Source organism: Nannospalax galili, unplaced genomic scaffold, assembly GCF_000622305.1.
Source record: "Nannospalax galili isolate Female #2095 unplaced genomic scaffold, S.galili_v1.0 scaffold468, whole genome shotgun sequence".
Classification (NCBI taxonomy): Eukaryota; Metazoa; Chordata; class Mammalia; order Rodentia; family Spalacidae; genus Nannospalax; species Nannospalax galili.
The window spans coordinates 105,872-123,366 of record NW_008358097.1 but is presented as its reverse complement, the minus strand read 5'-3'; positions in this window follow the sequence as shown (position 1 = coordinate 123,366).

Here is a 17,495-nt window from a genome sequence, read left to right as displayed (position 1 = left end):
ACTTCAAGAGGAAGTGTGTCACCGGAACGTGCTTTAGAAGGTTTGCCTGATTGCTGGTATCTTTAGTTTCAAAATTATATTAACTTAGCAGCTCCACTCTGCAATACTCTCCTCTCCATAATGAACCAAAAACTGAAAGTAGGAGCTAAACTAAATTTTTCCTATTATTTTATGGGGTACTTTGTCACTGCAAGAGAAATAACTATTACAGAAAACTAGTGCAAAGATGTATTAGTGCTAGGACTATTCCTGGCCTAATTCAGAAGTCTTTGGAATTATTCATCCATGGGGAGTTGACAAAGCTTGGAAATGAATTCTGAAGACATTCTTTTTAAAAATATATTTTGTTGGCAGGTGTGGTGGCACATATCTTCAGTCCCAGTACTTTGGAGGAGAAGGCAGGTGGAGTTCTGTGAGTTCAAGGCCAGCCTGGTCTACATAGTGAGTTCCAATCCAGCTGGGACTACAGGGAAACATTGTCTCAAAAAGGCCCAAAACCTTTTTATTTATTTTTATTTTTATGTGTATGAGTGTATTTTCTACCTCTATGTAAGTGCACACATGCCATGCAATGCTTGCAGAGATCAGAAAAGGGATTTAGATCACCTGAAACTGGAGTAACAGATGGTTGTTAGCTATCATGTGACTCCTGGGATCCTCTGCAAAAGTAGTCCACTCAGCTACAGAGAAATGCAAACCAAAATTACGCTGAGATTCTATTGCACCCCAGCCATGTCACTTATCAAAAAATCAAACAGCAATGAATGCTGAGGAGGAGGTAGGGAAAAGGAATCCTTATGCACTATTGAAGTCAATGTAAATAAGAGCAGTCACCATAGAAATTGGTGTGGAGGCTTCCCAACCCTGAAACACAGACTTCTTGGTAAGATGTTTTGACATTTAAACAGAATAGAAATGTCTTATCATTGCATCTGCTACTTTTCCAATACCAGATTTGACTTGTCCACCACTACAAAAACTCTCTTCTAATAGATTCACCAACATTTCACCCAGCTGGAATTTCCACTGCTGCACTGGCTGCAGTGAAAGCAGCCACTGCCACCATGACTATATCCAGGCAGTAAGCTAAGTGATTCCAGTCAGAAAATCTACATTGGTATCAGTAGGGATTTTGTAGAGGGGTATCTCAGTGACTGCTACCAGGGCAACCATCAGTACCCCAACAGGGAAAGGAGAAGATTTGAATCTAAATGCAAACTTTGAACACCTCCTTTGGGTACCTTAAGGTCACCAGCTGCTTCCCAATCAGTGTGAAAAAAGCAACTGTGGGTGAGTAAGAGTTTGCCTCAACAAAATCATAGAGAATGGGGGAAATATCACAACAGACACCAAAAAGATCCATACTTTAAAAACCTATACTCCATTAAATTAGAAAATCTAAAAGAAATGAATTTCTAAATTTAATGGAACCACTGAAGTTAAACCAAGAAGAGAGCAACAATTTAGATGGACTTATAACAAAGAAATTGAAACAGTAATACAAAGAGTCCCAGCTAAAAAAAATAGCCCAGGTCTGGATTCATTTACAACCAGAACTTCAAAGAAGATCTACAACCAATACTACTTAAATATTAAAAAATAATAATAAACAGAGAAAGAACTCCCAAAATCCTTCTATGAATCCCATATTACTCTATTATCAAAACCAGGTAAAGACACACACATAATGTTAGACCTGAAACTCTGTAACCTCTAGAAAAAAAAATTAGGGAATATACTGAATTATGTTCAATTTGGGACTTTCTGAATAGAAATCTGGTTACACAGAGAAGATCAATCATCAACAAGTTAAACTCCTTGGAATTAAAAAACTTCTGTACTTCAAAGGAACTGTTGGTCAACTGAAGGAACTCCCTATGGATTAAAAAAAAATCTTTTCCAGCTGTACATCTGACAGAGGATTAGTGCCTAAAATATACAAAGAATCAAAACATTAAACAAGAAAGCAAACAACACAGCTGACAGAGTTTTAAGAAGAAAAATTTAAATGGCTATGAAATATTCAAAAAAACTGCTCACATACTTAGCTCTCAGAAAAAAAAATGCTACATTGAGATTTCACCTTATCCAATCATAATGGTTAAAAATTTTACAAAAGCAAAAGACAAAAATTGCTTGTGAGGTGTGGAGAACAAATACACTCTTGGTGGGAGAGCAAATTGGTGTAGCTACTATAGAAACTGGTATGGTAGTTCCTCAGAAAACTGTAACTAAAACTACCATATTACTCAACTATACAACTCCTCAGCACATACACGCAGGGCTCTATTTCCTACCACTGAGGCATATGCTCATCCATGTTCATAGCTGTTTTATTCACAATAGATAGGATGTGGAAACAGCCTATGTGTTCATTAACTGAAAAATGATAATGGAAATATGGTGTCTATACACAACAGAATTTTATTCTGCACCCATGTGGTAGCTAACAACAATTCATAACTCCAGGTCTAGGGAACCTGACACCATTGTGTGACCTTGGTGGGCATTGCATGCCTTAGGTACACTTACGTACATGCAGGCAAAACACTCATACACATGAAAAAAATTTAAAAGACATTAATGAATGATTTTGGTGATCTAAAACTGTTTTTATACATTAACAAATAAATGTTTTTGTCTGTGTATTACTTTTATCCGCTTTTTCATGTTTACAGAGAGCATTCCCTAATTTCAAGGGTTTTTGGGTTTGTTTGTTTGTTTGTTTGTTTGTTTGTTTCATAATGTGCCAAGGCTCTTACTAAAATGTAAATGTTCAAGTTGAGACAAAATTTTCTTGAGACTGAAACAGGAAAAAAACTTGGTCATTAAAATACATGTACAGGCAATCTTAATTTGCTACAATGTGCTATGTATATTATTTGGACTCAACTCTAGTTTGGGGGGATAAAATTAGAAAGAAACACTAAGAATTAGAAAAAAGATTGTGAAGGCTATAAATGTGAGGTTATGGATTTTACATGGTAAAATAAAATTTTGTCCTAAAATTGAAAAATAAAAGTGAGAACAAAATATGAAAGTTTAAAGCCAATATGCAAAAGGTTTAATTGTACAAGGTTTGTGAATAATGAGACTTAAGACTGATAAACCTTTGACTACAGTCCTAAGGTTATACTGATGTACTCATGGCAACTCAAGAACTGACTTAAAAGAACAAAACTGTTTCTCTAATTAAGATAATTACTTGTGCTTTTGCTAACTTTTTTAGACCTTATTCATTTGGGGACTGACCCATAACAAACCCAAAATTTGTTTAAAACTGTTTGGATATTTTTTCTAGAGCTGTATCTAAAAGTTAAACATAACTTAAAATTACAAGAATAGTAAAGTTCTACTTCTGGGTATTCAACAAAGCTACACCAATGAGGATAAGTGAGTAAAAGAGAAGACCCAATATTTTTGCCCTTTCCTTCCACGGTCAGCTATAACCCAGAGGAAAATGAGGCCCTTCTGATAAGTCACTTGTCCTCTTGATCAGAGAGGACATAGGGTTTCCAGAGATTTCGGACTCTAACAGTGTACATTCTACAAGAAGGGGAATTACTGAGTCCTCCAGCTATGTGTGATACAGTAAAAATTTATAATTGTAAAAGGGTCTACACTGTTACCAATTGAGTGTTTGTAAGGGAACTGTAATTTGCCAGTGGGTGAAAGTGGGGTAATGAGTAAACAAATCTTAATTTGGAGGCCTCCTAAACTAACACCCTGCCAAAATATAAGGTGGATTTCATAAAACTGCCTAAGAAAAACTAAAGTATTCACTGTTGATGATAATCCACATCTGCAGATGTATAAAGGCTTTCCCTTCTCATTTGTAACTTGGTAATGTGAATAAATTGACTTGATGTAAGTCATCCCATGATGTAAGCTATACATATAGAATACATTCATTGAAATTCTCATATCCCAATTCACCACCATCTGGAAAAGAAAAAAGAGTAAATCAATCTTGTAAATGTGTATGTGTATGTGTGTGTAAATTCATACTTAAAACAAGGTTATCCTAGACTGAATGCTTGCCTATAGTCTTGCTTAAGTTCAAAGTAGCTTTAAAGAAATGTGGGTAGGCTGGAAAGCTGGTTCAGTGGTGAAGAGCACTGGTGGATCTTACAGAAGACCTGGGTTCAGTTTGCAACACACACACAGCAGCTGACAAGCATCAGCAACTCCGTTCCAGGGGATCTGAAGCCCAGAAATTACTCATTCCTCCAAAAAGTATGGGCAACAGGCACAAACATGGACTATGCAAAGTGCCCTGAGAAAAGGTATGGAGCTGCTGCCATATTGGCCACCGGGACATAGAGTGAGAAGAGACTGTGGGTGTGAGATGGATGGTGTGTACATTTCAAATATGGAACCTGTAAGAATCTATGTATTTTGTAAGCCAACCCCTCTCAAATGTCATATAAACTGTAAAAAATTCAAATAGAATGTCTTATCTCGGTCTATCAGCCCTGGGGCCTCAGAGGGTGTGGGAACAAGTCTTCCAAGAAAAAGAGAAGAAAAAATTTAGTGAAACAAATTGACATAGAGAAACTGGATAGATGAACTGCAGGAGTCCAGGAAAAACATGGGGATATGGGCCTTGGATAGCATTGCGTTTCCAGCAGCATCTGGTGAGCCAATCAGAAGGGAACCAGGTTCAGATTCCCAAAACCAGAATGGCAGACCTGGGTGCTGTAAGGAGTCCTGTGAGGTAACACGACCCATTATGGAGAAGCTGGCTGGAACCCAGGGGAGAGGATGGCCAAACCCCATATACTTAAGGGGTTAGCTATGGTCACTTGAGTTATACAATCAATCATAAAATATATAAGATAACGTGGACCATGCAGATGCAGATGGACTCAAAGGGGAAAATTTTGGGGCCACAGCTGTCCTGTAAATGTGCAAAAATGGCTGTTGCTTGAAAAATGGGGTCCACTGCCACGTGTGTCTGAAAACTCATTAAGGACTATAGAGAGCATAGGAAAATTTTACAGGCCTTGGATGCAACAGAGGAATCCAGAGAGGTGGTTTGGCCACTTTTGTGCATAATTAAGGATTTGTCCACTGCCAAGGCAACAGCCCCAGTTGAGGCTGAAAAGGCTGAGGAATTACTGACAAATTCAGTCTCAGCCTCAGAGCGTGAGAGAGAGAGAAGAAAAGGGAGATTCTAACTTATGTAAGGTTAGCGGACCAGGAGTCCAAGGACCCAGGGGAAAAATAGGGAGTATTGAAAAAAAATACAACCTAGAAATAAAAGTAGCTAAAGCTGCCCCTCGGATTCAACTTTTAATACAAAAGGAGGAAAAAGTTAACAGTTCTATAGCTAGGAGAAAATACTCCATCTGCACTGGAGCTGTGGAAACTAAAAAAGACAAGCAAGCAATCAAAGAGCCCCTCACCACATGGCTTATGAGGGCATGTGACATAGGAGAAAATAATGTCAGTCTAAATCCTTCAGAAGATTCACAATTGAGTTATATGATCACCCATCCATTCTTGCTACATTGGTTGTCCAACCTAGGCCAATGCAGGGGGGAGTAGTCCCTAATGGAATGGCTGGTGCAAGGCATTAAAGATACATGGTCATCACCAAAGGAAATCCCATGATTAACAGGGGCTGGAAGACTATAAAGGAAGGAGACGTATTACTGAGAGAACCAGGTATGAGAAAAGAAATATATGATGCCCAGTTCACTGGACCAGATAAGGCTGTGTTCACCAGAGATATAAAGAAAAGCTTAATTCAACTGGGAACTCGAGGATGATATAGAACTTTATGAGTTTGCTAAGTCCCTTAATTGGGACAGAATATTTGTAAAGTGAGGGAAACTTTGACCGATCTAAGTGTAACACCTGTGTGTAGAATTATAGAACAACCTACAATGGAAAAAAATGGTTTGTTCAGGTTACTCGAAAACAAATGTGTCAAGATTTATGGCACAATTTGTGGCAAATTCCCAAAGAAAAAACTGATAGAAAACCAAATTCTGTTTTATGGAGTTTCTGGGAGGCTTTAAAACCTGAAGAACAGTTTACAAAAGGCATTCAGAGGACAAAAACCGTCCCAGGGTGATTAAGGATCCCCAAAGATTAAATAAGATGCATTTCTCTCCTAAGAAAGGCTATGCTAGGGCTGGAAGCAGTTTTTCCCACCGGAGACTTCCTGAGTAGCCAGGCATGGTCAATGGAAAGGTGGAAGATATGGCTACAGCCAGAAGGCAGACACATGGCCTGCATCACTCAGGGAACGAACAGGTGCAGCAGGGACAAGAGAGACCCACTGCCTCTTTAGCCCAGTGCAGAGTCAGGCAACTTGGGCCAGCAACTGTAAATGTACCAAGGATAAGAAGATACAAAGAGACTCCATGTAAAATCCCCAGAATACAGAACGACTATTGTAAAAAGCCAATCAAATTAATGCTTCTTACCCATGCTATGGTACCTAAAAGACATCTATGGAGAAAGCAATTAATACAAAGGAATAAAATCTTTCCATGCTGTGTTAAACTTTGTCTATGATTGACTTAATATATGATGTTAACCTTTGAGTGTTTTACAGATGTAAAACCCATTGATACCTGATGAAACAAAAGCCAGCTATAGCTGTAAAAGTCTCGTGAGTTTTATGGTTTGGTAAGATAAAAATAGAGGCTCCCAAAACTAATAATTATTAAGAAAAACTATAGTACCAAAGTGGGTTGCCCCCACCCCTGTGAGCTGTTGGTCAGAGCGAGATGCTAGAGGTCCTCCCAAATTAATCAAGACTATTGCCAATAATGTTGGTTGCACACTAGAAAGATCAGTAAGACCATGTAGCTGAGAAACTGCATGATGTGAGCATGGGAGAAGAGACGGAGCCAAGACTAAGTTAAAACTCTATGCCATTGGATGGATGGCTTTCATCATGCCAAAAGGTGCTATGCAGATGGTTGGGGCAAAAGGATCCCTTATGGTTCTGCTCAAAAATGGGCCCTGAGTGCTGCACTCTATGGACATGCCAAGTAATGCCTACTAGTGCAAGAATAGCTTGACTAACATATGTACAACTGACAAATCTCTAATTGGCTAGGGCTGGTAGTGTAGACCAGGCCAACGCCCTGTGTCAGGGAAGGCTACAGGCCCCAAGGGGGAAGCCATTTCAAGTATACTGTTTAATAAATATAGTACATGTACTAGGATATTTCTAGGCATTTGTACTTTACATTCATATTTGTTTAGATGTGTCTACTTCCTTCCATTTGTCTTTATAGTAGGGGAAAAACCACTGAGATAGATCAGCTGCCATGTCTTGAAGATGGATTATGGGGAGGCCCAAGAGGCCTATATGTCATCATAATACAAGAGAGATTGCTTCACATCTTTCACCACCTCCAAGGCTCAGGGAATTTTGCAGAAGAGATAGCGGAAATTTTGTAAGAACTGGAGGAAAGGGGTGAAGTGTAGCCCCCAAATTACTCATTCCTCCAAAAAGCATGAGCGACAGGCACCAAATGGGCCACATGGAGCACCCTGGGAAAAGAGGTGGGGCCACCACCATATTGAGCACCAGGAAAGAAAAGTGATAGGAGACTGGGGGCTGGAGACAGATGGCTCATGAATTTCATATTTGGAACCTATAAGAATCTGTGGTTTTTTTAAGTCACCCCCTCCCAAATGCATATAAACTATGCAAAATTCAAATAGGATATCTTATGTCAGCCTATCAGCCCTGGGCCTTCAGAGGGTGTGAGCATGCATCTCCCATGAAGGAAGAGGGGAAAAAATTTAGTGAACCAGGATTCAATGCCTTCTTCTGACCTAGTGGGCATTGAGCAACATGGGCAAAATTTCATACATGCAGGCAATACACACCACACATACATATAAAATTAAAAAAAAATTAAAGTTTAAAAAAATGTGGATTTGGTGGAATCTCTAATGGGTTCACAAACCTTCCCACCACTGAAACTAAGAAATAATTTCTCAGAAATTATGTGCTGAGACTCTTCCTTACTTTGCTCTCTGGGAGATTACAAGGCTTTCCCATTGAGTTTCATCCACTTGAATTTCCAACTCATCTTTTTCAGCTGGGTAACTGACTGCTGATAAAATATAAAAAAGAAAACAGATTGTAACTAACTTTCAAGTAGCCCTGTAATGCCAAATTCTCCCTTGGGTGACCCACATGCACTCTCTCAGCTCCCAGGCCCATGCAGTCCTAAAGTCAACCAACAAAACTGACACCATGCATCCCATTTGGGTTTTGTACAATGTTTATGAAGTCTGAAAGAAAGTTACTTACAAAGGTATACATCCATGGACCGTTTCCCCTACATCGCAGCTGAGCTTCTGAGATCTGCCACCAAGAGCAGCCCGCTCACTCCCCACCAGCTTCTCCACCAAGATAGTGACTTTCCTCTACTTCCCAGCTTCCTCTGTCCTTAGACCCTTCCCCTCACGCAATTGAAGGTGACCAATTCCATGGGAGATGTGACTGTCTCTAGTTCTTTTGGAGGATGTGCCTATCCAACAGGCCCTTTCTGGTATTTTTAACCACTGAAATCATGGTTTAGAATGTTGAAGGAGGTTGGATACATTAAACGCAAATCAAGAAGGCTGCTGAAAACAGCACACAATAAAATGGACAACCTTACCACTAGGAGATTTCTTGAAATTAAGATTATGAAAAAAAAATCTGCCTGCTTATTATGGGGGGATAATGGGTAGCTTGGTAATGAATATAACTAAAACAGCATCTCCTCTGACTGCTCAGTTTGGTGTACATCTAGTTTTACATTGTGGAAGTTTAGAAGAACTAGAGAGAATTGTATTGGATCAACTCATACATGTATCCTGAGTTTTTCCCTCATGGGTGATCTAAGGAGTCTTTAAAATTAATTCTAAAAAGTGTTTGATGATATTTTATTACATAAGGGGCTTAATACCTTTGTTTTTAGTTTGTTAAATGTGCGCTACTTATAATTCCCTTGTATTATTGTGAAATAAAAATAACACCTTCATCTAAAAGAATATTTCTAGTCAAAAATAAAAGAATTACTAAGGCAATCCAACCTTAAATCACCCAATTCCTGTTGGGGACTCATTGATAGCTCCATCTCTTGTCTAATACATGGAGGGTAAATAGTTGTTATGTAGTAAATAGAGAGTTTTCAAAGATAAAAATGTTCAGGCTACTCCATGATATTTTCCTATTAGCTTATTAATTATAGTAACTGAAAAATCCTTACCCCTTTTGAAATATGGTGATACTTGACAAGTTTTACATTATTCAAGTTTAAAAATCAGGAACAAATATATAAATACATAATCAACATCAAGGATTTGATGCATATATTAAAAAATAGAAACTGATGTGGTAAATTGGATACTTGGGTAAAAGTGCTTAAATTTAAAGTACATGTGCTCAATAAGAATAATTATTATGCCATCATTGCACAACATTCCCAAGTGCAAGTAGTACCCTTCCCCCTTGAATGGGACACAGATCCTACCAGAGCAAATTCCAAGCTTGCCCTTTTACAGAATAAAGACCCATGGAGAGAGTATATTGCCAGAGTCTATTGCCTCTGTTCCAAGATATAAGATCAGCCCATCAAAACATCCTTCTTACCAACAGGCAAAGAATATCATTCCTTATGTCAAAATGATGGATCCTCTTACCATATAGGGGATTGTAAAGCCTAACCCCTTATCCTGTATATCTCAAGTGACAAAGGGTCAAATAGCAATTACTCTGCACTCAATCCCTCCTGAGCTGATAACTGGTGGTACTGTGTATAAGGGACTGTTTACTTAAGTCTAACATCTGACTGGTATGGCACCTGTGTGCTGATTCAATTGACTGAACCATTTACCCTGGCCTTCAAGTCTCCTCCTCAAGCAAAGTTAATCCTAGGTGTAAGTATCATTGCCTGAGTCCTTTAAAGTTACATTGACTCTATACAGATGTTCCACCAAATTTTCCCCTTGTGAGACCCATGAGCTGTCTCTGGGATCCCAGGGCCACACGGTCTTTATACCTGACAGAAAGAACCAACACAATACATTCTACTTGGGTTTTTGTATAGTTTATGATATCCGGCATACATGCCTGTGGGCCTTTTCTTTGCATTCTCAGCTAAGCTTTTGAGATCTGTGCTGCCAGCACACCTGCCAGTGTGCTGCCTGTGAGCCATGAGCCACGACGATGACTACTTTCTGCTGCATCCTGTTATCCTGAGCACTTTCTTGTGTCCCCAGCATCTGTCCTTAGACCTTCCTCCTCAAGCAATTGAAGCTGAATGATTGGGTGGGAAGGCTGACTGTCTCTAGTTCCCTCAGAGGACACACCTATCCAATAATAGGGGTCCCCAGGGAAGTTCCAATGGATTTAGTTCTAGAAATCAAAAAGCTGTATGTCAAATAGACTATATTCTGGTGGTCAATAATAAAGAAATAAATTAATGGACAAAGATTTATCAATTAGACCTATACATCCTTAAAGACTTTTTATGATGGATGCCACAAGCTGAATGAGAGAAGAGAATAACAATGTTAGCAAAAATTTAAACTCTTTTTTAAATTGAATTTTTGTGTATTTCATATAGAACATCTCAATCAATCTTAAACATCTTTTTTACCCTTCCCCATTGTTACCCACCCATAGCCTCCCCACTAGAATTCATACATTCTGCCATTTGTGTTTAGGCTTATTGTGTCAAGTTAGTCACTCCACGTGTTCGTCAGTGCAAGTTCATCTACTGAGGTCTAGTCAACCTATCTAGAGTCCTTTGCATTAGGAAGATCAGCTCTTCATCACCCAGCAGTAACCAGCTGCCAATATTTCCTCAACTAAGATTGGAGTCTGTTTCCCATTTCCCTGGTTCTATGCTGAGTTGTTGTCTGTTTGAGTTTGCATAGGTCTTGAGCATTCTGACACCATTTCTATAGGTTCATATGAGCAGAGGTCCCAGGTGCTTGTAGGAATCTAATTCCATATGGTCATGCACCTCCTCCTGGCTCTTACAATCTTTCCACCCCCTCTTCTGCAATGGTCCCTGAGCACTGGGTGGGTGAAATTTAATACAGGACTCCTGTCCAAGAACCCACATTCTGCAGACTTTTACTTTCTATGCTTTGGCCATTTGTGACCTTTTGTGTTCCTTGCCCTCTGTTGCATGAGGAGGCTTCATTAGTGAAAACTGAGACATTCATTAGATCCTCTTTACCCCTTGTTCTATATTCTCTGAGTCTTAGGTGTAGAGGTTGAATTGTAGATGTGCCACTGAGGCTTGGGAAATTCATAGACAATGTGTGTGTGTGTGTGTGTGTGTGTGTGTGTTCAGTTGTACTCTGTAATAATCTCTGTCTGGTGCAAAGAAGCTTCTTTGATGAAGGGTGGCTGGGGTGTTTGTCTGGAAATGTAAGTATCCATATTTTGCACATAGTAAGAAATTACATTTGTTTAGGGATGTGGTAGCCTTGGGGTTTTCTCTAAGAGCTATGACCTCACCAGTCACGTGTACTTGGCTATGTTTATAGTACCACACGAGACTTTCCTCTCATTTAGGTAGCTGTTGATTACCCCCAAGAAAGAAATGCCAGTAATGCACCAATGTAATTTGCTGTGCTGGTCATTGATGTGGTTATTTGGTCCTGAAACTGGTGTTGAACCACTGATTGATGGTTTCCCTTGGCACCTTCATAGTGGTCTCCAAAGCTATGTGAGCTAGCCTTCATAAGACGTGGCTTCTAGGTCAGCTCCAGATCCATTGCTCCAAAACCTGTGTCTAAAGTATTCCTTGCCTTCAGCAAAAGGGCCCTTCCTTTAAGTTTGGGAGGCAATCAAGGGCTGTGGAAATAGCCTGTGTAATTTGGGGAGTCTCTTGGACCACCCTGTCCAACAACTCAAAGGAAAGTTTCTCCTGCCTGGCCCTGTTTCTTGCTAAGTAATCTTCAGCTATACACATGTAGAGCTATTGTATGTGTAATTTCTCATTAGATTTTTGGACTAATATGGTTCCCTCTCATATTTTACACTACCTAGGCATTATTTATCTCTCCTCTCTTTCTCCCTGTCTAATCCTCCTTCCACACCATTGCCATTTAAAGCACCCCCATTTTCCACATTTCTCCCTTGATAATACCAGTCTCCTATGGTCCCATCTCTCTTGAGCACCTTCTTTCCCTTTATCCCCAAAATTCCTTGTATAACCCTCCCTCCCCCTCCCATTTAAATACTCTCATTTGATCCATTTCTCCCTTAATAACATCTGTCTCCTACTGTTCTACTCTCTCAGGTTCCTTCTTTCCATTTACCTCCCTTGTTCCTTTCCAGTTTCCTGGTTCCTACAGTTACATCAGGATATATACTCACATATAAGGATTTGGTGCTGGATCCACATATGAGGGAGAACAAACATAGTTTGTTTTTCTAGAAGCTAGCATAATAGCTTCTAGTTCCAGCCATTTACCTGCAAATTTCATGGTTTCATCTTTCTTTAGTGCTGAGTAGAACTCCACTGTGTAAATGTACCACATTTTCATTATCAACTTGTCAGTTGAGGGACACATAGGTTGCTTCCATCTCTTAGCCACCGTGAAGAGAACAGTAACAAATATGGATATACAAGTATCTTCAATAGAATGAGTCCTTTGGGTGTATGCCAAGGAGTGGTATAACTGGGTCAAACAGTAGGTTCATTTTTTGCTTTGTAAGAATTCACACTGCTTTCCATAGGGGTTCCACAAGTTTGCAATCCCACCACCAGTAGATGAGAATTCCCCATCTTCTCTCAAATTTGTTATCATTTGTTCTCTTGGTCTTAGCCAATCTGACTTGGGTAAGATGAACTCTTAAAGTGATTTTAACTTGTATTTCCCTAATTACTAATGATGTTGAACACTTTTTAAGAAGTTTCTTAGTCATCTTTATTTCTACGTTTGAGAACTCTTTGTGCAGGTCCTTAGCCCATTTTTTAATTGGGTCACTTGCCTTCTTGATTCTTTGCTTGTTGAAGTTTTTAGATATTCTGACTGTTAAACCTGTTAGATGTGCGGCTGATGAAGATTTTCTCCCATGGGCTTTCTCTTCATATCATTGGTTATTTATTTTCTGTACAGAAGCTTTTTAGTTTAATGAGATCCCAATTGTTGATTGTTGACCTTAATTCCAGAGGAATTAATGCCCCACTTAGAAAGTCCTTTCCTACACATGTATCTTGTAGGTTACTGCCAATTTTTTCTTCAAATCATTTCAGAGTTTCAAGTTTCACATAGAGATTTTTGATCCATTTGAGGTTGAATGTTGTGTTAGGTAAAAGATAAGGGTCTAGGTTCATTCTTCTACAGGTGGGGAGCCTGTTTTTCCAGCACCACTAGTTGAAGATGCTGTTTTTCCTCCAGTCTGTGTTCTTGGCCCCTTTGTCAAATATCAGTTGGATGAAATTTCATGTACCCAAGTTTGGGTCTTCAATTATGTCACATGAATCTTCATATCTATTTGTGCTAGTACCATGCTGTTTTTATAACTATAACTCCATAATATACTTTGAGATCAGGTATAGTAATACCCACTGTATTGCTCTTTCTGTTTAGGGTTGCTTTGACTAGTCAGAGTTTTTGTGACCCATATGAATTTTAGGATTATTTTCTAGTTCTGTAAAGAATGGCATAGAGGTTTTGATTAGGATTACATTGAACCTGTATGTTGATTTTGGTAGGATGGTCATTTTCACAATATTAATTCTCTCAATCCATGAGCATGGGTGGTCCTTCCAGCTTCTGGTGTCTTTCTCAATCTCTTTCTTTAAAGATTTAAAATTTTCATTGTAGGTCAGATACATTTTAAGATTTTTTTGAGACTATTTTGAATGGGAGGATTTCCATGTGCTCTTTCTCCAATTGCTTGTTATTGATGTATAGACTACAGATCTTTGTGAACTGATTTTGTAACCTGCCACTTTCCTGAAAATTTTATTCATTGGTAGAGTTTTCTAGTGGAATTTCTGGCATCTCTTAGGTATAATATCATATCATCTGAAAAAAATGGATAATGTGGCCTCTTTCCAATTAGTAATTCTTTAATTTCCTTCTCTTGTCTTTTTGATCTAGCAAGAGTTATAAGCACCATATTCAAAAGGAGTACAGATAGTGGGTAGCCTTTTTTGTTTCCTGATTTTAATGGGAATGCTATCAGGTTTTCTCCATTTAGAATGATGTTGACTGTGGATTTGTAGTATACAGATTTAACTACGTTGAGGTAGTTCCCTCCAATTCAATTCCCTCCAGGACTTTTAATTTAAATACATATTGAATTTTGTCAAAGGTCTTTTCTGCATACATTAAGATGACCATGTGAATTTTTTCTTTGAGTCCATTTATATGATTTATGACATTTATTGACTTACATATATGGAATTATCCCTGTATCTCTGAAATAAAGCTGATTTGATCATGTTGGAAGGTTCCAATGTAGAGGGATGGGCACACACTACTTGGAGAGTTCACTGCCATGGGGAACTTAGAGGGTAATCCAGAGATCTAGGGTGCCTAAGATCAAAAGCATGGCTGTGTCCAAGCATAGAAGGGGAACAGGATGTGGGGTCAGGGAAATTGGAATTGCTTAGGCTGTAGAGGAATCAAGGTCCAAGGCACAAGATCTGACTAACCAGACAAGAAGGCTTTTCTGGGGAATGGAAGGCAAGTTGGGGGTGGGGACAGCAAGGGCAGAAGTCTGGTCTCAAAATTCTGAAGGCAAGTTGGGCGTGGGACAGCCTGTGAAGACTCTAACAATTAAGAATGAAAAATTGAGCAGCTCTGAGTGCAGGGGATCAGAACACAATGGTCATGTCTGGACTAAGGGAACAGTCCAGAGATCTGGGGTGAAGAGATCAAAACAGGCCTGTGCCCAAGGCAGGAAGGAGATCAGGATGTGTCATGATTTCAAGCTTTTACCTAGAGTTTAAACATATCAATGTTTCCTTGGATTGAAATAGAATAACAGGCCAAGTGCACTGAAAACTGTCTGTTGTGTCTCTGGTCAGCAGACCAGGTAGGATTTTTAGTGACACACTGTAGGAAAAGTCAGAGCATGAGTTAAGGGTGTGAGGAGGGGGGGCAATGATGCTCACCGCTAACATCCTGAGTGAAAAATTCTTCATGAAGGACTGCAGTCACAGCTTCATGACAATTGTGTTTCTTCTGCCATCCACTGCTTTCCCAAGCGAGAAGGGTTGTGGTGTAACTGCTGAAAATTATTTTTTGCCTCATTAAAAAGATGAACACTTTAGACAAATTCAAAGTCATTCCGTTTCTCTCTCACACCAGGGTAGTAAAAGGGTTGAGAAGTAAAACAAGAAATGTCATTTTGAATCCTTGCAGGTAAGTATGAATTCTGGAGCTTCATAATATTTTGGGAATAGCAGTGGGGAGGGTGGTGTACATCCAGGTAAATGTAGAGAAGTTTATTTTATATGTAAGAGCTTTCAAGCATGAGCTGAATGTGCAAAATCCATTTTTGATGTGTTCTTCTGAATTCCAGATTTTAAAAATTAACATTATGTTGTATATTTCAGATATACAGGCTAAAATGTGATATTTTGATGAAATTGTACAATAGAAAATGAACAAATTGGATTCAATGACATTTATATTTAGAGAAACATTTATCTCGTTTTTTTAATTTTTAATTAATTGAGATCCCATGCAATGTGTTTTGATGACATTCAACCCTAATTATTGTACCTAACTTTTCCCAGATCTACCCTTATCCATAGCTTCATCATGTCATGTTTTTTGGTTTGTTTGTTTGTGTGTGTGTGAGTGTGTGTGTGTGTGTGTGTGTTGGTTTTTTTTGTTTTGTTTTTTTGTCTTTTTGAGACAGGGTTTCCCTCTAGCCCTAGCTGGCCTGGATTCACTATGGAGACCAGGCTGGCCTCGAACTCACAGAGATCCACCTGCCACTGCCTCCTGAATGCTGGGATTAAAGGTGTGTGCTACCATGCCTGGCTCATGTCATGTTTTATAAAATATAACCTACAGACTCCTATTTGTGTTTTCCATATACTACTGGATGTGGGATCATTCACTGGAGCATGGTTGACCTACCAGAAGTCATGCCACTAAAAATTTGACTCTTTTTTTCTCCAGAAGCCATCAACTGTCTCTAGTTCCTCAGTTAGGGGTAGGGGTTCATGAACCTCTTCCCACTCCATGCTGTAATGATGACTGGCTTGATCTTGTGTAGGCAAACACAGCTTGGGGAGTGGATGCGGTATTGTAGTCCCATTTCTGGCTGAACGTGCCACTGACACTTTGTCCGGTTGTTGAATTCTCTACACTTTGTCCAGTTGTTGAATTTCTGGATTAATCACTGTCCCTTATGCAAAGAAACTTCTGATGAGATCCAAGAGCTTCAATAATCTATGGATAGAAAGATACAAATTTGTTGGTGATGCACACCTTTAATCTTATCACTTAGGAGGTGGGGAAAGGCAGAACTCTGTGAGATTGAGACCAGCCTGGTCGACATAAGGAAGCTCAAGGCCAACCAGGGCTACAGGAAGACCTTGTCTCAAAAATAGCAAAAAAGTAAGAAAGATACAAATTTAGAGAGCAGTTTGACAATATGCCCTTTTTTGCAGAATTGTAGTAGTATGTTCTACACAACCACAGGTTCTTGACTATATTTATAGAACCAGGCATGTGTTCCCTTAAACGTTGTGGACCTTCAATCAAATTTGAAAGTACTTGGCTATCCCCATTGCACTTAGGCCACTATTTCACCCATAGCGATATCTTGCCATCATGGCCAGTCTTGCAGTTCATAGGGTTCACAGCTAGATAAGAATGTTGATCAATTTTTCCCCCTGCAGAGGAAGATATCTTATGACCTTATATTGGGAGATGTTTACACCTGTCTTTTCCAGGTGATTCTTGGAAGGCAAGCTGGAATAGTTCAAAGGCCTTATCTGTTTGTAATCATGACTTTAATCCCATATCTTGTACTATGACTGCCAAATGCTAATTTTTGAGATGTACGGGAGCAAATAATCTACATATCATATTGTAATCTTTTATATATGGGGCTATGTTTAATGGTATTTCAAACCAATAAAATAAGAAGTCATCTAACACCCATACCAGTAACAATTAGACAAAATCAACAATAAATCATCATTCATCTTTCATAAAGAGCAGTAAAGAAACTGAAGACAAATACACATAACTGAAAGGCATCTTTCCCCATTATTCATGTATATGAAGATGTGACTGATGGGAGGCAGCCACCAGACCTGAGTGGATTATCACAGAACTGAGTAAATAACCGGAGGACCCATACAATTCATTTAAGAAGTAAATTTAGTAACAGAAAATGCACAAAATTTAAAAAAACAATAATCACAGTGTTGTAGAAAAAAACTTCTTCAATTTACTGTTTTAATTGAAATTTGTGAACATCATATAGCATGTTTTGATCATATTTAGATGCCTCATTACTCTCCTAT